The sequence below is a fragment of the Dipodomys spectabilis genome, unplaced genomic scaffold (assembly GCF_019054845.1).
Source record: "Dipodomys spectabilis isolate Male_0828 unplaced genomic scaffold, ASM1905484v1 ptg000001l, whole genome shotgun sequence".
NCBI classification, from domain to species: domain Eukaryota; kingdom Metazoa; phylum Chordata; class Mammalia; order Rodentia; family Heteromyidae; genus Dipodomys; species Dipodomys spectabilis.
The window spans coordinates 11,848,164-11,871,841 of NW_024870678.1; the positions used below are offsets into that span (position 1 = coordinate 11,848,164).

The following is a 23,678-nucleotide window of genomic DNA, read 5'->3' on the forward strand; positions in this document are numbered from 1 at the left end:
CTTCACTTACTTAAAACAAAGAATGATTTACATATTCAATTCACTGTAGAAGCCTCCTTACTGACCCATCATGATTTACAAACTTTCTTACCTTCCACATTTTAGGAAATTCCTCTAGGGGTTATTTTTTAATCCCTACAACATTTCAGAGGTTGTTGGATGAATGATGGAATGAATCACTCTTGTCAATCTGATTGTATCTATGTCTCCTATGGAAAAATAAAACATTCATAGAACAAGTAGAACTGACAACTGGCTACATAAGAGATGTATTAAAGGAGACAGTGGGCCCCAATGGCCCTTTAAAATGATGTTTAAGTGAAGTTAGAATTTCTATCTAAATTCAAGGCACTTCTCAACTGCTTACTGTAACATATGTAAAAATATAGGAATTACTATGAAAATAATATTCATAGTAAAATTTTCTAAATTCCTGCCATAAAATAAGTACTCCCCCAAATATTCATTTTATGATAGGAAATGCCAATTGTTCTTAGAGCAGTCTAGTATTTGAATAGATGTTTGTAGATTTGTTTTTCTGCATATTTTACATAAATATATATTATATATATATACTATATGTATTATTTTGTTTTCTGACATTATGGCTTTTATAGTATTAAATATTCTTTGCTCATAAACAGTAAAAAAACTTCTTGTAAACATAGTTTTAATAGCTCATTCAAACATTTTATATCCCTTAGTTTACAATTCTCCCCGTTTTCGGGCAAGAGGATTATGCAAGTTCTTGTTTTGTTTCATTTTGTTTGAATAATTTTTAAGTGCCACAACTAAAGCAATTGGAAATAAATGTTTACATTTACTATTTCTTAACATTGATTTACAGGACAATTATTAAATGGTGAAACTGCTGAGCAAATATAAGTTGACTTTTTCTCACTCTACTTCATTTTCCTTTCTTATGATGTTAATATTTCACTCTGGAAACAGAGGAAGAGAGGCAAGATGTCAAATGAGGCAGATTTCTTATAATATAATTTCAGTAACAAGCCAGGCATCGGTGGCTCACGCCTGTAATCCTAGCTACTCAGGAGGCTGAGATCTGAGGATCACGGTTCAAAGCCAGCCAGGGCAGCAAAGTCCGTGAGACTCTTATCTCCAATAAACCACTAGAAAACCAGAAGTGGCGCTGTGGCTCAAGCGGTAGAGCACTCGCCTTGAGCTGAAGAGTGTAGGGACAGCGCCCAAGCCCATGACCAACTAAAAAGAAAACAACAACAAAAATAATAATAAAATTTCAGTAACAGAATCCATTCTGAAATTATGGTACATAACACCCTTTTTAGCTTAGAATGGAAATTTCTATCACTTGTAACCTTTCGGACAACAGATTGATTAAAAATATTTGTACAGAAGTCAGGTACTGGTGGCTCAAATCTGTAATCTTAACTACTCAGGAGGCTGAGATCTGAGGATCAAAGTCAGCCTGAGGTAGACAAATTTGAGAAACTCTTATCTCCAATTAACCAGAAAAAAAAAAAGCTAGAAGCTGAGGTGTGGCTCAAATGGTGGGGTGCCAGCCTTGAGCAAAAAAGCTATGCAAGAACACAAGGCCCTTAGTTCAAGCCCCAATATCTGAGTGCATGTGCACGCACCCACATGCACACACAAACACATCAGAGGAAGGGTAGGTAATTGAGTTACAGACAATCCTGCATCTCCACAAATTGGAAACAAGACATCAGACGTATTGCTGCAGGGAGATGACATGGTAGGTGACATGGACAGGTGAAGGATGGCAACAGAAGACAACAAAAGGCGATGAAAAGCAGAAAAAAGTGAACCTGAGATTTATAAAGCAATAACAGGACCTGCAAATAGTGATGAACAGCTGTGATTGAAGCACTTGGGAGGGTGAAGTAGGAGGATAACAAGTTTGAGATCAGTCTACAACACTGAGACCTTGTCTCAAAATCGAACAAAAAACTAAAACAACAACCCAAAAAATCAACAATGAAAGGATCCTAACATACAGCAAAGCAAAAGAAAGAGAGTACCCAACTTGCCAGTAAGGCGACAAGCAAAAGAGAAAGGAAAGCTCCAGAAAGCCCCTTTACATGTGCAGGATAACATACTACAAGATAAAATGTTGACTGCGAACTGTGTAGTAAGCACACCAAAGAAATGGCCCTGGTCTTCCTAGCTTGCTCACTGGTGCTACTGAGGGGAATCATTATTGGAGACATTTTACAGTCAAACTTTTCAACCAGGTAGAACAGAAGGCTGCATTTTGTATCTTCCAACACGAAAAGCCTCCCCTGCTCCACTGGCTAAGTGAGCAGCCAAGGGGTGAATCGGTGTGGATCCATGACACTGGTCGCAACTTGAGTTTACATTCACAGATACACATCTACTTGCTTGGGAAATACAGGCCACACTGAAGAAAGAAGATGGGAGTAAACACATCTGGAGCTCCAGCTGGAATTCTGGTAAGAGAAGAGAGCAGCTGTGTTCTGGGAAGGTCTAGAACAAATTGCACACAGAAGCAATCAGAGCCCTATCCCTTGGCCACCCACCATTGATGGCTTTGTACACTCTCAGAGGATGGGAAAGAAGTGGGCAAAATAGCAGCAGATGCTCAGGAATTTCCCACGCCAAACCCACAAATGCAGAACACCCCTGGGTTGGAGAGGCAACCAGGGACTACTTGAGCACAGCTGGCAAAAAGGATGGGGCTCAGCCTGCAGTCTTTCTGGTCTTAAGTTGTTTGCACTTCCAAAACAGCTGTTTTCAAAAAAAAATAGCCAACTCAAAAGACAAGTTTGGAGGATGAGCTAGAAGGAATCTTTTCTCCTTTCCTCAGTGAGAAGGAGAATTTGACTGGGTTTTATTATTATTGTTGCTTACTTTCTCTATGCTTATCATTATGTTCTCATCATTGTTTCTATAACTTTATGGATTTATCTTCTGTCTCTGCTCTTTTTTCCTTTATGCATAACCTGTGATTTATTACCCAATGTCAATACCATTAGCTTTAATGATTTTAAATGCTTAGTTTATCTATAAGCATCCCAGTTCCTTATTAGGATGTTGTTCATGTTTCCTTTAATATATATTATATATATGGGTTTTTAACTGTTTTGTTGTTGTTACTACTGTCAGCTTTCCTCTGAGAAGCAGTGGTGACTATGAAGAGAAGGAAGGTTATGAAGTTTAAAGAAATGAGAGATATATCTCTTGGGGGAAGGGGGTCAGAAAAGAGATTTCCCTGATAGAAGAGGAAATTCTATTCAATTTTCCAATCCCTCACTGAAAACTCAAGACTTTTGGTTTTTGACAAATGTCAAAAAGATGAGAGACAAATATCTCTTTGTTGCATTATAGAAAAAAAATGCCAAGGGGCTAGGAAGGTGGCTCAGTGGTAGAGCGCTTGCCTTGCATGCCTGAGGCCCTGAGTTCGATTCCTCAGCACCACATAAGAAAAAAGAAAAAAAGCCGGAAGTGGCGCTGTGGCTCAAGTGGCAAGGCGCTAGCCTTGAGCTGAAGAGCTGAGGAACAGTGCCCAGGCCCAGAGTTCAGGCCCCACGACCGGACCCCCCCCCCCCCAAAAAAAAAAAAAAGAAAAAAGAAAAAAATGCCAATACAACAGACCTTGTTTCAAAAATATAAATGAATTAATCAATAACCAACACAATGAAATTCTATTTTATCCTAGTCATAGTTATAATGGCTAAAATCAAGAAAATGAAAAAAGCAAATACTAGTCTGGATGTGGAAAAAAAATCTTATGCTCTATGACTAGGAATGCTAACTATTCTAGACGCTTCTGAAATCAGTCTGAAAGTTTCTCAAAAAACTAAACTACCATGTGCTTTTTCACTCCTGGATATATTACCCAGTAAATCAAAATCAGCATACAACAGAGAGGCCTGCACAACCATGTTTATTACAACATTAATTACAATAGCTAAATTACAGAATTAGCCATGGTACCATCAAGTGAATGAATAAATAAATATGGTAAGAACAAAAGAGTAAATAACGGATGGAACTAGAGAAAATTATGTTAAGCAAGAAAGATAAATGGTGCCTATATTCTGTCAAATGGAGAGTCTGGATTAAAGAAAAAAACATACAAGTAGAAGTATCAATATGGGGAGAGTGAGACCAGTGGAAGAAGTCAGGGTAACAAAATATGGTGATTGGGTTGAGGAGGGGGGAATATGAGTGAAATATATTGTGTACATGTGTAAAAATGTCAAGGTATACCAATAAAAAATAAAAATATGCATGTTTATGGAAGAATAATGACTTATTACTAAATTTCTTTCAAAATACTAAACTAGAAAGGCAGACAACAGACTGGGAGAAGAACTTTACCAGCAATACATGCAACGAAGGCCTAATATCCAAAATATACTAGGAGCTCAAGAAACTAACCCCTCCCAAAGCTAATAAACCAATTACTAAATGGGCAAAGGAGCTAAGGAAAGACTTCTCAGAAGAGGTAAAAATGGCAAAGAAACACACAACATCCCTGGCCATAAAGGAAATGCAAATAAAAACAATTCTGAGATTCCATCTCAGCTCAGTTAGATTGGCCAACATCATGAATTCAAACAACAGCAAATGCTGACGAGGATGTGGGGGAAAAAGGAGTCCCATTGCACTGTTAGTGGGAATGTAAACTATTACAGCTGCTCTGGATAGCACACTGGAGGTTCCTCGAGAAACTAAACATAATGGACATTCCCTACAACCCAGTCATTCCACTCCTGTGCATCTACCCAGAACATCACAAGCCAGGATACCATAAAAACACACTTGCAAATTGTGTTCGCAGCCGCCGCTAGGCCAGCGCCGGGCCAGCGCCGCCTCTCGTTCGCCGAGCGCCAGCCGAAGGAGAAGGGGGGGTTGAGGCCGCTCCGCCATGGCTCGCACCAAGCAGACCGCCCGCAAGTCCACCGGGGGCAAGGCGCCCAGGAAGCAGCTGGCGACCAAGGCCGCGGGCAAGAGCGCGCCCTCCACCGGAGGGGTGAAGAAGCCGCACTGCTACAGGCCTGGTACTGTGGCGCTACCAGAAGTCCACAGAACTTCTAATTCGAAAGCTCCCTTTCCAGCGTCTGGTGCAAGACATTGCTCAGGACTTCAAAACAGACCTGCGCTTCCAGAGCGCAGCTGTAGGTGCTTTGCAGGAGGCAAGTGAGGCCTATCTCGTTGGCCTTTTTGAAGATACCAATCTGTGTGCTATCCATGCCAAACGTGTGACAATTATGCCAAAAGATATCCAGATATCCAGCTAGCACGCCGCATACGTGGAGAACGTGCTTAAGAATCCACTAAAACGGGAGGCATTTCATTCTCAAAATCCCCCCCCCCTTTTCTTGTTATCAGTAGTTCTGAATGTTAGATTTTTTTCCCCCATAGGGTCAAAAGGTACCTAAGTATATGATTGCCAGTGGAAAAATAGGGGACAGAAATCAGGTATTGGCAGTTTTTCCATTTTCATTTGTGTGTGAATTTTTAATATAACTGTGGGGATATAAAGCATTAATGCAAGTCAAAATGTTTCAGCAGTTCAACTTTATAACAATTATAAATCTGTTAAATTTTTCTGGACAATGCCAGCATTTGGATTTTTTTTTTAAATAAGTAAATTTCTTATTGATGGCAAAAAAAAAAAACCCACACTTGCACATCCATGCTGATGGCTGCACTACTCACTATTGCCAAACTAACAACCCAGATGCCCTGTGATAGATGAGTGGACCCAAAAAAAATGAGGTATCTATACACAATGGTATTTTACACAGCCATTAGAAAGAATAATATTATGTCATTTGCAAGAGTATGGATGGACCTAGAGCAAATCATGTAAAGTGAAGTAAGCCAAGCTCAGAGAGACATGGCACGTGGTTTCTCACATATGTGGAAGGTAGATCTGAAATACACTGGGACATGATAAATTACACAGGACTTTGGACATTCACACACAGTATGGTTTAAAGATTATAAAATTGGTTTATTGCAACAGAAATACAAGAATAACCATGCTACCCAGTACAAGCAAGAGGCGTTAACCAGGGCACACAAAGAAGCCTGCCTGCATGCAAACAGAGAGAGATCCACAGGCTGCGTGGGTACAGAAAGCTGTACTCTCGTTGAGTTGAGCTATAACCGGGCAAGTGTGGCAAGGGTCTGTGAGTCTATCAGAGAGACTGAAATTTTAGGAACAATTGCCTTTAGGGACAGCAAGATGCAGGGTAAGTCTATACTGAAGAGAAAGACGTTCATCAAGTTTTATCCTTGTCCCACGAACTCTCCAAAGCCCACTCCCACCTTCCCACCCTCCCCACTCAGCTAAAGCTACTCTGCTATGGTAGTCTGGCTTACTGGTGGTCGCAAGTCCTTCCTCTAAGCAGCCTCCATCCTCCTACCACCCGTACTCTCGGTTCTGTGTTGTAGGTAGAATTTCATTATTATTCTAAAACCCAATGCCTCTACATAACCGCCATTTCTTTCCCCCAGACTTCATTCAGCATTGAATCTTTCAGCTATTTTTTAATAAAAATCCTTAGAGTCAATTACTATGAAAGATCAACCTACCAATCATTATACATAATACAGGGCTTGCATCTTCTGAATACCCTTAAGTACTTAAAATTTCTTCCACCCCTCCAAAGCAAAGAGCCAAAATACTTAAGATTTTTGTAATTTAAAAAAAGAAAAAGAAAAAGAAAATCTACCTTCCTAAGCTGAAACTTTTGCCAGCTTTAGCTCTTGAAAATAAGGGCTTCTACTAGAAGCAAAGAGCCTTAAATCACAGAGGCTGGTGCTATTATAATTTACAACGAACAATTACCTCATAGCTTATATTGAAGAGTTAATTCATGCTCACTTAGTTCTTTTAAAAATAGTCTTTGGAAACCATTACGATTCCTATAGACATATATTCTAGTTACAGCTCTTTTCATAAAAATAAAGACATGGGCATGCTTATCTACTTCTATGCTAAATTCAACTACCAACATACATTGATTAATTTGACCACTCCATAGCTGACTCTCGACCTCCTACTACACACTGCCTGGAGTTCAGGTCTCACCAGACAGGGCACGCCACGTGTGACTCGGCAACACTTCAGCCCAGGCTCCGATGTGTCCATTCAAAACTGAGAACCAAAGATTAAAATTTACTTCTGAATCTGAGGCAAAGGTGAACTTGCAGAGCTAAAGGGAAGGGAACCGCTACAGAGGTCACACCTGTCAAAGCACCACAAACTCAAAGGAGGCTACAAAGGGAATACAAAGGTGCAATGTCTATGTGCATCTGATCATATATTTATTGAAAGGAACTCCAGGAAAAGGAAATACAGTGCTTTTATCTCTGTTATCATTTTTGTTTTCTTTTCTTTTTGTCTTGTTTGTTCATTTTCTGTCCTTGTGGGAGGGGGTACAAAAATGGAGGGAGAGAGAGAGAACAGATGCAGCAGTGATTCTCACTAGACACTATGTGGAAAATGTATGATACGGCTTGTGGAGGGGGGGATAGGAGGGGTAAACTGGGGGAGAGAGAGCGAAGGGGTGACGTTGCTCAAAAAGAAATATGTTCATTACTTAACTTATGTAACGTAACCTCTCTGCATAGCACCTTTATAATAACTATATATGTATAATTTGTATTCGTTAGCAATGAATGTATAATCACCACCCCTTATCAGTGTTACAGTGTTCCATTGCTATCAGAAACTCTTCACTAATTTTTATAGAAAATTGCTATTTCAGCAAAATTTTTGTATGTGGTTCTAGGTATTGAACCCAAAGACTCACACATGATGCAAGAATTGAATCACTAAAATACATCTCCAGTATTTAAACTTTATTTATTAAATACTAATGGTGAACACACAAAAGCAGTTTTGCTTTCGTATTACATGGGTATGTTTGTGAAAGTTTTCAACTGTACTTTTTCTAAAGTTTTAACATTTAGATTCAATTTATGTGTACTATGTAAACTCTCATATGCTCCAATGAGAAAAGTCTAGGAATTGAATATGTATGGCAAGGAAGAGAGGACACATTCTATGTTTTAGAAAAAAAGATATAAATTACTTTTTCAATATTAAAATAAATTAAAAGCATATGTCAAAAAATTATAGTGGTAATAATTTTTAAAGATAGCCATATTGATCTTGTTATTCAAATAGTTTGTCCACTCATACATTATTAATATTTAGTTGTGTTTTGTGCAATCTCAATGTTAGTTTTTGCTCAGATTATCTTTTTAACGTTTATGTTCCTGTATGTATTGTGTTTTTACTGATTGACTTCTCTGTGTGTAAGACCTGTTTTCCCCCTAGGGAAATATCTCCAGTTCAAGATGAAGAAAGAAATCTTATATGAAAAAAAGACATTGTATTTTATCTATATTCTTGTTCAATTTACTTCATAGAAAATATACTCTTACGTTATAGAACACTAAGCATTGCTAGCAAAACTTTTATGTGTCCTTAATGTAATTTCTAATCAAATAAACATATGTCTATGATAATATAAATATTTCCATTCCTCATTCACTTTCTAGAAGGAGCTTATCAGAAGCAATAATGGAATCTCAAAGGAAGACATTTAAATAATGAAAAGGCTATTAACATTATTTTTATTACATCTTTAAAATTATAGCAATAGGATTATGAAGGTCCAGGACAATGAGTTCCATCAGACTGAAAGGAGTTTAATTGAACCCACTCAGTCCATTATCTGCATTACTCCTACAGCAGTAAGTTCTCTCAAAATGCCATCTTGTCTCTATGTGTATGCACACTATACAAGAAAGGAAATTAAACCACCCAGTAGAAATCATTATCATCTTAGTATAGGTGGGTGTGTAGGTAGGTTCAGCAAACTCTTGTGGCTCTCCTTTTGGAAAGCAGCAGTTTATTTGGCTGTATATATTATGTTTCTCAATAAAGTAGATGTTAAGTTTTATGACAATACTAATGATGCTGAATTGTTTGAAAGATCCCTCCTTTCCTTCCTTCCTTGAGAGTGAGCAACCCTCTGGGGCACATGAGGAAAGAACAAGATTCTAGAAAAACCTGTAGCATGGTCAGTTTCTGTTGTCAGCAATGAGGTGACTGGACTTAAAAGAAAAAGTATAGGAACACTAAGTTGGGTTGGGTTCTTTGTTTTCTACTGACTTATAGTTCTTTTAAAGTTAGAGACTCCACAGTATTCAACATTGTTTCAGCTCAGTGTAGCATGAGACTGTGGTAGGCAGTAGTAATTATTTATTTTAATGAATGTGTAAGCGATTTAGCAATTGAGTAAGGCCAGCTCTTAGATTTGTAGAGAAAATTGTATGTCCATTATACCTAATTATAGATCTATGTCATTTTGGCATTCATCCTAATACATAATGGTTATTAATAACAGTAAAATCTAAGAGAATAGTTATGATTGAGTTCTTCTTGTGGGATAGCTCTACATTAAAACCTTCATCTACAATATCTCACTTCTTTTAACAAACCTGACCTGCATACTATATCTGTATTATTCTCACTCCTTGATGACAAATGAGAAAATGAAATAAATGGAACAGCTTTGGAGAAAAGCAGTGGCTTTGAATCCTCAACTCTGTCTTTTTTGCTCTTTAAGTTCAAATCTCTGCAGCAGTTTAACAAAATATTCAAGAATAGATCAGTTTTCCACACTATGTCAAAACACCCTGTTCAACACTAGAAGAACTTTGACATGATGCAGAATTCCCTATAGATCTGTTAGAAATAAATATCTTTACCCCAAGGTTCAGATTCAGAATAGTCTATTGCATTTAAAATAAGCATACCAATTATATATCATAGTCTGTAAATTTGACATTATTATTCCAGAGCAGTTTGCCTACTAAAAAGTTAGGACTCCAATGATGTAATCTAAGTAAAAGCCATTTGTAAATATTGTGTGAGCAAATAAGAAAACTGTAAGGTCTGAACAGGGACACCTCCCTCTTGGCTAAGTTTCTGCCCAGTATCTGTTACCTAGGTAACTGGCACCTTCCCCTTTTGCTAGGTCACATCCTGGGCCACCTCTGGTTACATGCCTACCATCTGACCTTAGGAGGGTCCTAGACCCTGAGGTCACAGCAGGATCCAGTGTGGCCACGCCTTTTCCCCATCTGGCCACACCTCTTCCTGTCCCTGGCCTAGATAAATCCTGGCCCATGCATGGCAGGGGCAGCAGTTCGGTAAATAAACTTCTTTTCCTGCCTGAATAGGGCATGGTGTTCTCTTCATCAACTACCTAATGAAACCTACCTATTTAATATACCTTACAAAAACATTTTGGTAGAACTAGTGATTGAGTGAGCCTTGCTCACACTCAAAAGTGCTCTAACACAGAGCTATGTCTCCAGGCCTTCTTTATTTTATTTTGACTCAGGCCAATTTCCTAGACTGGCCTCACATGTAGTATGTAGCCCAGTCTGGACTTGAACTTGTAATTCAACTACCTTAGACCCTCAAGACTTTCAGGAACGGGGATTACAAGGGTTATAAGCATGAATCAAAATAATGGCAGGTCTGAAGATATGGTATCTGAAGATAGAGGTATCATGCCAGGCTAGCAAATATGAGGCCCTGAGCCTTCAGTTTTGTTTTTTTTCTTTAAGAGGTAGGGGGTGCTGTGGCTCCAGCCTGTAATCTTAGCTAGTTGTGAGGTCAAGATTAGGGGGTTGTAGTTCCAAAGCACATAAAAGTTCATGAAACTCCTCCATCTCTACCAGTGGCTATGTGCAGTAGTGAATTCCTGTCATCACTCATAATACAGGGATGCATAACTAGGAGGATCCAAGCTCAGGCTGACCTGGACAGAAATCAAGACCCTATTTTGAAAATAACAAATTCAATAAGGGACTGGCTCAGGTGGTAAAGTATCTGCCTAACAACTGTGACACCCTGAGTTCAATCCCCAGTACAATACACAAAATTTTATTGTTTGTTTGTTTTTTGAGTCTGGTCATGGGGCCTGAACTCTGGGCCTGGGCGCTATCCCTCAGCTCTTCAGCTCAAGGCTAGCACTCTACCACTTGAGCCACAACACCACTTCCGGCTTTTTTCTTTTTGCTTATGTGGTGCTGAGTAATCAAACCCAGGGCCTCATGCATGCAAGGCAAGCGCTCTACCACTGAGCCATCTTCCCAGCCCCATACACAAAATTTTAATAAGAAAATCTTCTTAGTCTCCCATCATCATCTTCAATGCCTATCTATGAATTATAAGCAAGTAAAATTGGGCTTGAATGTCTTCTGTGTTTATCCTGATTTGTTTTCTAGAGGAATCAGTGTTAAGGATAAGAACTGACTCCCTAAATGTCAAGCACTGGTGCCTCATGCCTGTAATTCTAGCTGCTCAGGAGACTGAGATCTGAGGATCTCAGTTCAAGCCAGTCTAGACAAGAAAGGCCCTGAGACTCTTATTTCCAATTAACCACCTAAAAACTGAAAGTAGAGCTGTGGCTCAAAGTGGTAAAGCACTTGAGCACAAAAACTCAGGGAGAGTGCCCTGGGCCTAAATTCAAGTCCCAAGACCAACAAAAACAACAAAAAAGAACTTTACACCTAAAAATATAAAGAACAAATTCATATGATGTTGTGAGAGAATATTTACCATGAAAGGATTTTTCTTTCTAAACAACATTAACCTTCTGAAACATGTTGTTATAAATTGTAAAGCTTTGAAATTAACATGACAACTACAACCACCTGTAGGTCAAATAATACTTCTGAAATGTTCAGCAAATATGAAATTATGTATCTTGAGAAAAGCCAGTAAGAAAGAACCAATTCTTACTATCCAGTGACTAAAGTTTTCTAAATGATAGCTTACTAAATCATGTATTATGTGGGTAAAAATGTAGCCCTTGGAAATTAGTTCCATTAGTTCCATTGTTACTTGATTTTGTGTTTGAGAAGTTGAAGAATCTATTGTCCTAATTTATTAACCTAATTTACCATGTGGAAGAAGATTTAGAAATTGAAGCAAAATCTACTGAGGGATCCAATCCTTTCTATAGAAGTGATACTAAGAGGAAAGGTTACGAAGAAGACTTAATGTGAAATGCTAAGTAGAGATAACAGACCTGGGCTTTAGTCCTGAATGTACAATTGGTTTATGTAATTCACCAGGCCTTACTATATCTGAAGTAATTTGTTAGTAAAATGAAAAAGTGAAAAGTAGAATAGAATGACAGACAAATCACAATCTCAAGGATATGCAAAGATAGTAATTTGCAAGCTTTCTTTATCAAGGGCCATAAAATGAATAATTGAAGCTCAAGAAACATGCTGTCTTGGTTGAAAGAACTCAGCTTTTGCAACATAGGTCAAAGGCAGTCATGGATGTTCTAAACACCAATTGTTAGCCTAACCTCCTCCACTTTAGGAGCCACTCTGCTATCTTAGGCCCTGCTGTAAAGCATGGCCTTTCTCCAAAATCTGGCGACACAGGCCCTTTCCTGAAATTAGCTGACTCAGGCCTTTTCGGGTGACAAAGGCAGCTGCAACCATAAACCTTACTCACACCACAACAAAATCCCCTGCTTTCAAGCACCTCACAAACTTCATGTCTCACACAAACCAGACTGCAAAATAGCCCCTGCCCCTAGTGAAATTCTCCACCCCCAGATCCCTAGCTATATAAACTCTCTGGGTCAAGGACAAGTGTTATCCCTGCCCAAGAGGGTCAGCTTGTCAGCTTGCTGACAATAAACTTCACTGTATATGACTTGGTGTCTGCATGGTCTTCTGGGCTGAGGCTTTCCTAAATGATCATGGCTACATTCCAATAACAGCAGAGATTATTATAAAACAGAAAAGAATCATCAGGCACTGTTGACACCTGCCTATAATCCTAGCTCCTGAGGAGGCTGGGATATGAGATTTGTGTTTTAAAGCCAACTCATGAGATTCTTATCTCCAACTAACCATCAAAAAGCCACAAGTGGAGCTGTGGCTCAAGTAGTGGAAAGGCAGCCTTGAACAAAAAAGCTCCAGGATAGTGCTCAGGCCCCAAGTTTAAGCCCCAGTACTGGCACACACACCCCAAAATTATAAAATAAATAAATAAAGGAATATAATAGATAGAAAAGAATAAAATGAATGGGGTAGAATAGAAAAATAGAAATAAAGAACTTGCAAGAATAAAATTTGACAGTAGGAGGCAGGTAGGATTTGGCTTGTGGATTAATTTTGTCAAGTTTTGCTTTGCAGATCTAACTTTATAGTACTAAGGACTGCTATTCAAGTTTCTGGCAGTATTACTATAAAATGTAATGATTTTTAAATATGCACAAGAAAATTAACTAATTATAGTTTGATATAAACATGTTTATATTCCTCATATAAGTATATTGATTCCTGAATAATAGTAGTGTAGTTGAGAAACTTTTCTATAATTGACATTTAGCAGTGCACTTTTCAACAATAATGATTTCCTGTCTGTAAGGACTTTCACTCATTGAAAATACACTAAGAATGCATTTACAAAGCACAGACACATCCACATATATTTTTATAGATGTCAACAGCTGACAAACAGGTAGTACATGGACATGTAATTAACTGCCGTGGTTTAGGAATAAAATGGCCTAGGTCTTATCCTATAATTTTGTGATTTAGTTACCTAAAACATGTTTCTTGATCAGTTACATAGATTCATAAACTGGGCATATTGGTGTATACCTATAACCCCAGCATTCAGGGGGCTGAGGCAAGAGGTTCATGAATTCAAGGCCAGTTCAGAATACATACAATGCCTTATGCTTAGCTACATAGGCACCTGAAATTCAGCTATGAGCAGAAATTCCAAGCCAGAGTGGAAGACTCTGAGTTCAAGCACCACTACCAACACCAATACATATATATGTATGTGTGTACATATATAAGCATATGTATATTTCATAATAATATATTCATAAGATTATTAAAATTACCTTTACACAAAACCATGTATTTGCTTAGTAAAAGGAAGAAGATATTAAATGTTCAGGTATTGTATACAACAAGCTTTCTTTTTAGTTGTCATGATCATCTACTCGTCAATACTTAATGATGCCAAAACTGTATGCCGTTAGGCCATTTAGCTACCATTTACAGATAACTGACCCCTTAGCCATATATGGATATAGAAAGTATAATAAGGGATCTGAAAGGAGGCCAAAGCTGTCTCCAAGAAACAGTTCACAATTAAATTTTTTCAAGGATTACAATACATTTGTTTATTAAAAGGAATTCTAAACCTCACAAACACACCCACGTAAAACTTTTATTAAAGGTAAACAACGTGGTATGCAGGAGAAAGAGAGTATGGGTAAATACTGAAGTCTGGGAACCTTCAAGCATAGCTCCCCCAAGCTGTCATCTGCACAAAGAATATGGGTTTCAGCTCATGACAGAATGGCCAAGAACTTCTATGACAAATCTTGGCTGCGGGAGAGATACCCAAAAGTTTCTGGGAAGTTCTTTTCTGCCCTTCTGGATATAAAAGTCAAGCCAGAAAATTTAAGCTGGTCATGCCAGGTGTCATTTGCGAATATACAAACCAGCCTTAGGTACTTTCCGGGCAGTCTTGAACTTAAAAAAGTCCATTACAAATCATCACTACGTTGTCCTTATCTTGGCCAAGACACATGCCAGGCTTCCAGATGTACCTGGAGATAAACATAAAATTGTTCCAGCCCAACTACAGACTAACTCTATGTGATTCAAATTTGAGAGGGGGAATTTCCTGCTAAAAACACCATACATAGAGAAAAATAACAAAATCCACAATATCAACAATTCCATATTTCTAGAACATAATTCAAACATTGGCTTGCCATATGAAAGGCTGTTGGATGTGGCACATTGTCAACAGAAAAGAAATTCATTCAGAGTAACCCTGAGATAGGATGCATTGGGAACTAAAAGTCTTGGAGTTTCCAGTGGTTATTTTAATTCATGTCCGTAAAGTAAAATTAAATGTCCTCACAATTATATAAGATGATAGGAAATACCTCATCAGAGAAATAAAGTGATCCAAAACCAATGGATATGGCTGGGATAGGGGTAGAGTGCTTGTCTAGAATGCATGAAACCCTGGGTCCGATTCCTTAGTACCACATACACAGTAAAAGTAGCACTGTGGCTCAAGTGGTAGAGTGCTAGCCTTGAGTAAAAGAAGCTCAGAGACAGGGCCCAGGGCCCTGAGTTCAAGCCCCAAGACTGGCAAAAAAAAAAAAGAAAGAAAATTTTTAAAACTATGTGTGACCAAACAGGAATTCTGGAGCTACGAATAGAGAACAATGGCGATAACAGAATAACAAAGTAAACTAACTTGAAGATAGCTTAAAGGAAGTTTTCCAGCATGGGAGGTTGAGGTAGAGGGATCTTGAGTTTGAGATCACCCTGAGCTACATAACAAGACCCAGTCTCAAATAACCAAATAGAAATAGGGAAAGTAAACTGTTAGCTAGTCAATCGAATGAAAATGCTCTTACAGAATACAGGCAAAGCTGACAACTAGTGGTTCACACTTGTCATCATAGCTACGCAAGAAACTGAGATCTGAGGATCAAAGTTAAAAAATATCCCAGGAAGAAGAGTCCTTGAGACTCTGTAATCAATTAGTAAAAATAAGCTGGAAGTAGAACTGTGGTTCAAATTGCAAAGTGCCAACTTTGAGCAAAAAAGCTAAGGGATAGGGCCTAGTTCCCGAATTTTAGCCTCAGAACCAGCATGCAGCGCACGCGTGTGTGTGCGTGCACACACACACACACACACACACACACACACACACAGAGCAAGGACAACAGAATATGTTTATATATTTTTTATAAATTATATAGCTTTATGGAGTTTTTTTCTTTTTTTCTTTTTCTCTTTTTGTCAGTTGTGGAGCTTGAACTCAGGGCTTGGACTCTATCCCTGAGCTCTTTTTTCTCAAGGCTAGCATGCTACCACTTTGAACCATAGAGCTACTTCAGGTTTTTCTGGTGGTTAATTAGAGATTAGAGTCTTTTCAGCCTCCTGACTAGCTAGGATTACAGGTGTGAGCCACTGGGACCCAGCTTTTTATGGAGATTTTTTTTTTAATTAAACTTGTTAAGTATTTACTATAAATAGGATTTAGCATTTCTGTCTTTATTTTTTCCATCTGAAACCAGGACTTGAACTCTCTATATGAAACTTTAACACCTGAGCCATGCCTCCAATCCCACATTTGTTTATTTTTAAATTAGAAATTGTCCACCACTCAAAAATCAAAGTAGTTTAACTTAACCTCTTTCAGGATAAGTTCATCAGGATTGCTTATAAATAAAGCCATAGAAATCCTGAAAGAAATAACAGTTTCTTGAATTTAAACCCCAAACTGCAGTTTCCATCTCCTAATTAAAGTCCAAAATGAAGATTGATTTTCCGTCCTAACTAGCTTAATGGTAAATTCATTAAAATGTCTGTTAAAGCTGGATACATTTCAGAATATAGTTTGCGCACATAATATGCTGACATTTTGTAGATAAGTATAATCAAGATGTCCAATTTTCTAGTGGTTAATTGGAGATAAGAGTCTCATGGACTTTCCTACCTGGTCTGGCTTTGAACCATGATCCTCGGATCTTAGCCTCCTAATTAGCTACGATTACAGGCGTGAGCCACCAGCACCCACATACAGCATGGATCATTTATTTTTTAGTGTACAAATTTCAGTGTGTAACCTGAGCTTCATTTCCTTGTGTTATGATATCTGTAAAGTATTTCTGCAGACATAATACTATAAATGAAACAGGATAGATGAGAAGACACTGATTATATAAATATATATATTATATATACATATATATATGTTAAACAAATACCCCAATCAGGTTCAGAAGTTACAACTAGGAAGTTTTAGTTTTTTTAATTTTTTCTTTTTGTTGGTTATGGGGCTTGAACTCTGGGCCTGGACACTGTCCCTGAGCTCTTTAGCTCAAAGCGAGTGCTCTACTACTTAAGCCACAGCGCCACTTCCAGTTTTCTGGTGGTTAATTGGAGATAAGAGTCTCACAGACTTTCCTGCCTGGGCTGGCTTTGAACTGCGATCCTAAGATTTCAGTCTCCTAAGTAGTTAAGATTACAGGCGTGAGCCACTGGCACCCAGCAGAAGTTTTAATTTAACTGAAATTGTTAAACTTAAGTTTAAACTTGAGCTAGGTAGTCTTAAGCTTAACTGAAAAAGCATTTAAGCTCCCCTTCTGCTATACCTACCTTTGGATGCTGAATTACAAGATTAGGAGCCTTAGGAATGGACTACCTCTCAGCTCCATTGGAATATAGGAGAGGATACCTAAATCTGCCTTCTCCTTTCAAATGGTGAAAATCTGGGAATTTTTTATGAGTGAGTAGAGATGGAAAGAATGAAAGGCAAAGGAGCAAGCAGAAGTTCTAATGGTTATCTGGATTTTCCATAGGCCTCACCTATTCTCCCAACCCAAATCTATACCACATGTACTTGCCCATGTCAAAAAGTTAAAAAGCAGCCAGGTGCAGGTGGCTCACACCTGTAATCCTAGCTACTCAAGGGGCTGAGATCTGAGGATTGTAGTTTGAAGCCAGCCAGGGCAGGAAAGACCATGAGACACTTATCTCCAATTAACCTCCAGAAAAAGCTGTGGCTTAAGTGGCAGAGTGCTAGTCCTGACAAAAGAGCTCAGGATAAGCATCCAGGCCCTGAGTTCAAGCCCCAGGATCCCTAACAACAACAAAAAGTAGAAAAGCTACATATAGGATCCACCATTTTGAATCCTTAACTCTTCTTTCCTACATGGGGAACAGGAAATTTTTTTTCTCATTTTCTGTTTCTCCCTATTTTACTCCTGTTAAAATAAGTCCTCACTAAAAGTTTCACCTTGTGAGACTGTCCTTTTTTTTCTCTTTCTTCCTTCCTTCCTTCCTTCCTTCCTTCCTTCCTTTCTTTCTTTCTTTCTTTCTTTCTTTCTTTCTTTTTTCTTCCTTCCTTCCTTCCTTTCTTTCGTTCTTTCTTTCTTTCTTTCTTTCTTTCTTTCTTTCTTTCTTTCTTTCTTTCCTTTTTTTTGGTGCTAGTTCTGGTGTTTGAACCCATAACCTGGATGTTATTCTTGGGCTTTTGTGTTCAAGGCTAGCACCTTTACCACTTGAGACACACTCCACTTCTGGCTATTTGATTGCTAATTGGAGATAAGAGTCACAAACTTTCCTGCCTGGGCTGGCTTAGAACAGCCATCCTCACATCTCAGCTATCTAGTAGCTAGGATGACAGGTGTGAGCCACCAATGCCTGACTCTGACACTCGCCTGTGAGACATTCTGAAAAGTTTTATATTAGTGGATGACCAGGACCTTTGATTTTGTGTGGAAATCGTGAAGCTGAGGGAAGCCCTCTTCCACCCTCCAGTGACAATAAATAGGTAGATTAAGCTTCATGTAGAATAGCTGGATTCTATAACCAAATACCTATGGTGTACACATTGGTACCTCAGGGAAGACTACAAGTGCTTTTGCATCCAAGTCTGTAAAACTATCCGTTTGTTAACCACCAGAATGAGTTTAGAAAGCAGTATACTTGGCTGACATTATTGATAATCAGCATTTATAGAATAGCTATAATTACAAGACCTTGGCTAGGCACTGGTGGCTCATGCCTGTAATCCTAGCTACTCAGGAGATTGAGATTTGAGGATTGCAGTTCAAAGCCAGCCCAAGGCAGGAAAGTCTGTGAGACTCCTATCTCCAATTAACCTCCAAAAAATCAGAAGTGGTGCTGCAGCTCAAAGTGGTAGAGTGCTACCCTTGAGAAAAAGAACGCAGGGACAGTGCCTAGGCCCCAAGTTCAAGCCCCTTGAGTAGCAACAATAACAACAAAACTTTCCTTAAATACATTTAAGAAACTAGAGTGATCATTGACTCCTAAATGGATGCACATGAAAACACAGGTATAGGGATTATCTGGCAGCTGAGGTTACCTACTATAACACAAATACCAATGGAATAACATTATTTCTGTCACAAAAGAAATTTCTGCGACCAGGTGCAGGTCGACACGACTATAATCCCAGCATTTTGGAGGCTGAGGCAGGAAGATCTCATCCCAGACCTGCCAGGACCATATAGTGAGGCCTCATCGCAACAAACAGAAAGATGGCCCTTTCATTGCACTTGGGGTGGTATGCTAGCCCTGTACCCCAAAACTGAGTAAGATCTTCAGCACCCCAAACACAAGCAACATTTTGGTGTCAGGACATGGATCTGCAGAAGGGGTTACAGAGCGTCCTTGTCCTGAGACAATGCGAACAACTCTCACTTGGACCCAGAAGGCCCACTCAACCACCCACCGCAGGAGGAGTCCAGATTGACCTTGCCTCGGGATTAGTTCAGTTCTGAGCTCCCGAGGGAGAAAGGATACAGAGCTGGTAAGTCAAAATCAGGAATGAGGAAGCACCCCCGGCTTCAAAACACCTATCCTCTCCGATCCACGCCCACGCCCACGCCCCACAATTAACAGAAGGGCTACTCTTTCCTGATGGAGACTGTTTACTCTGCAGGTCAAGGTTAAACCGAGAAAGGGAAGGTGAGTCAGGGGGAGAACCGGGAGGATCAAATGCTCTGTGTATGCTTCCTAGAACCCTACTGCTCCTAGGCAGTGACCACTTGGGGAGGATGGGCAGTTTCCAGTCACAGAGCAACTCCACCCTGTTAGATAAAACCACAAAAGTTGGTAGATCCCAAGCAATCGTTTTTTTATCTTGAAAATATCGTGCAGAGGGGTTACATGGGCAAGGTAATGAGTACATTTCTTACCAAGCATTGTTGCCTCCTCCTTTGTTTCCCCTTCCCATCATCCCCCCTCAATTCCCCCACCCCCAAGTTGTAAAGTTCGTTTTTCGACATAAGGACTCCCACATCTCATTGTTGCAATGGGTCCTCCTGTATCCCTATTTAAACAATTTGTCCAAGCAATCATTTTTAACTTGAATTGCCCACTCACTCCAAGAATGGTCTTTAGGAACTCAGTTCTTACCTGAACTGCCCACTCTTTCCTTTAACGTATACTTCTGCTTTCATAGTAATGTACTCTATTAAAAAAGAGAAGAAAAAATAAAAGGTAACCTGAGGAGTGAGTGGGGGTGAGAGAGCAGGGGAGAACATGGAAGGGGTGACATTGATTATGACGCATTGTACTCACAAACTGACTTGTTGAACTGAAACCCCTTTGTACAACTACTTAAAGAAAATTAAACTAGGGCTGGGAAGGTGGCTCAGTGGTAGATCGATTGCCTAGCATGCATGAAGCCCTGGGTCTGATTCCTCAGTACCACATAAACTGAAAAAACAGTGGCTCAAGTGCTAGCTATGAGCAAAAAGAAGCTCAGGGACAGTGCCCATGCCCTCAGGACTGGAAAAAGAAGATAATAAAACAAATATACAAATAATAAGAAGAAAGGAAGGAAAAGACAGAAAGAAGAAAAATAGAGAAGTTTTCATGAAAGGTGATCTTATCACCTAAGAACTGAATCAACACTCCATAATGAGTACCAAATAAGTTAGGCAAAGTGGTTAGTTCAAGATGGTTAATAAGGGATGGGAAGGTGGCTCAGTGGTAGAGCGCTTGCCTTGCATGCTTGAGGCCTGGGTTCGATTCCTCAGCACCACATAAGCAGGGAAAAAAAGCCGGAAGTGGCTCTGTGGCTCAAGAGACAGAGCACTCGCCTTGAGCTGAAGAGCTCAGGGACAACGTCCAGGCCCAGAGTTCAAGCCCCACAACCGGACCCAAAAAAAAAACAAAAAAAAGATGGTTAATAAATGATTGTTACATAAGTTCCTGAGATTGTTAACTGTATCAACCTGACTGGTCATAGACCCAGATTAAACATTATTTGTGGTCGTGGCCAACATAGTGTTTCTGGATGAGATCAGAATTTGAACTCAACGATTTGTCACCTCAAGTGTTGGTAGGAATGTTCCATCCACTGAGAGCCTGAACAGATTTTCCCCTTCTGCTTTTTGTAGGCCTGCTGGGCTGAAGCATTTCATCTTCTTGGGGACTCAAACTAGAATTTGTACCATTGGTTCCTGTGGCTCTCACTCACGAGGCTCTGACTGGATTATACCCCTGGCTTTCCCGGGCTCCAGCTTGCAGACAGAAGGTTATGGGACTTCTTGGTTTATAAACATACACATGCACATGTGCGCACTCACGCACACATACACACATACACAAAACAACAACAACTACTACTACTCCTGCTGCTGCTGTTGCTGCTGCTACTACTACTAGCTCTGTTTCTTGGGAAAGCCTATTATAGCATCCAAACCATAAATAAGATTTATTTTATTCAAGCTGATATTGATGTCAGGAAGGAACAGTTTTCACATAACAACTGTTTTGTTTTTAGTAGGGCTTGAACTCTGGGCCTAGGCGCTGTCCCTGAGCTCTTCAGCTCAAGGCAAGAACTCTGTCACTTGAGCCACAGTGCCACTTCCAGTTTTCTGATGGTTAATTGGAGATAAGAGTCTCATGAGCTTTCCTGCCCAGGCTGGCTTTGCACTGTCATCCTCAGATCTCAGCCTCCTGAGTAGCTAGGATTACAGGCTTGAGCCACAGGTGCCCGGCTACAACTTGACTTCTCAGTGCTGAAAAGAACATATAAATGGTACACCAAATTGGCCTCAGTTATTTTATAGTCTCCTCTCAGTTTTTCTCCATGTTTCCATTAGAAATTATATCCCAGTCATTGAAACTCTCTTTGTAAGCCACAGTAATTAATTTTTGTTAGATTTTTGCCTTTTTCAAGGTTACACTTCTATTTTCTTTTGACTACTTCTATTTTTAGAAGTTTACAATGTCTGGATCAGATCTATTGGTTCCTATCTGTAATCCCAGCTACCTGGGAAGTGGAGATCTGGAAGACTATATTTTGAAAGTAGCCCAGGCAAAAAGTTGAGATGAGATTCCCTTCTCAACCAATCAGCTGGATGTGGTAGTGCATACTTGACATCTCAGCCAAGCCTGAGGTACAAGAAAGATGACTACAGTCAAGAGGCCAGCCCTTGCAGGACGCCATCTGAAAAAACAACTATAAAACAAAACAAGGTGGGCTGGGAAGGTGGCTCAGTGGTAAAGCGCTTGCCTTGCATGCCTGAGGCCCTGGGTTCGATTCCTCAGCACCATATAAGAAAAAAGAAAAAAGCCAGAAGTGGCGCTGTGGCTCAAGTGGTAGAGGGCTAGCCTTGAGCTGAAGAGCTGAGGGATAGCGCCCAGGCCCAGAGTTCAGGCCCCAGGACTGGACCCAAAAAAATTAAAACAAAACAAGGCATAAGCAAAAGCAAGCAAGCAAAAAGAGCTGAAGCTGAAGAGTACCTTTCTAAAAAATGTAGTATTCTAACCCCACTCACACACTCACCACTACAAAAAATGATGACAATATCTTCTTAATCCAAATCAGGAACTCTAATCATGGAGAAATCCAGATTCTATTAACTATGGAAGATGCTTTAGGTCTGAAGAAGCTTCAGAAGTCTTGAAATTATAAATCATGCATAATGCTGTTCTGCCTTCATACTGGGCTGACCATGGTCCAAGTAATTTGTTGTAACTGACTACATGAATCTCCAAGAAATTTTAAAAAAATTACAAAAAGCTTTCAGCACAAGACACCTGCTATGATAATCATGGACCTCATTTTTACCAATGATGCTCTGATATTAAGACATTACTCATTTATTTCCTGCTGCTAACAGTGAAAAATCTGAAGGCTTGCTTAAGGCAATATAAAGTTATAGATTTTTCTTATTCATATGGCTGTGTGTGTATGTGTGTGTGTGTTGTATTACTGGGTTTACACTTAGGACCTTGCCCTTGCTAGGTAGTAGGATCTCTATTGCTAAGCTACACCTCTTGCCAAAGCTGACATTTAAAAAAAAAATCCATATGCAATTTACAGTCACTATGAGACATGATTTCTTAAAGATACTTGTGCTGTTTTATGCTCCCCAACATGAAAACTCTATTAAATTGAGCGATGCTCATCAAGAGTATGTACTGTGTAAAGCTCCCATAGGTTCCTCTTCCTGCACAGCAAAGCAGACTTAGACATACAACAGGAGGGCATTTTAACGACTTTGCTAAGTGGTACTATAACCTAGCATTGTAAATATTTCATTCAGGGAATTTTTATCTCAGCTGACTTTTGAAGCAAGGAGAAGGCTGATCTTGGCTCCAATGAAATAAATATGTACAGAATGGCATCTGTTATTTTAATGATACATTTGCTCTCATTTCTGATTGTTTGTAGAAATTCTACACATAAGGAATCCTTTCCACTTTCAGGGTGTTCTCAATATTTTCTAATTTTCCAGGACAATGACAAACCTAAAGATGATAATGCTATCATACTGAAAGATTTTTAAATAATTTAATAATACTTATTTTATCAGCTCTAAAATAAAATATTATGTATTTTCTCATGTGTCAAGATGATTCTCAGCAGACTTAAAATACTTGGCTAGCCAGACTTTAATTAGACCATCAATGGTTACAAACATTGTATCATTCTTTTTAAAATATTTTCTTTAGGGTTCTTTATTTTTTTCCCCCTGCCTGTCATGGAGCTTGAACTCAGGGCCTGGGCACTATATCTCTTAGCCTCTCTGTGATCAAGGATAGCACTC

At 39.3% G+C, this 23,678-nt stretch overlaps 1 pseudogene; it reads left to right on the forward strand.

Moving 5' to 3' along the window:
- Positions 1-4,805: 4,805 nt before the first annotated feature.
- Positions 4,806-5,604, forward strand: LOC122102937 (annotated as a pseudogene).
- The last annotated feature ends 18,074 nt before the right edge of the window (positions 5,605-23,678 follow it).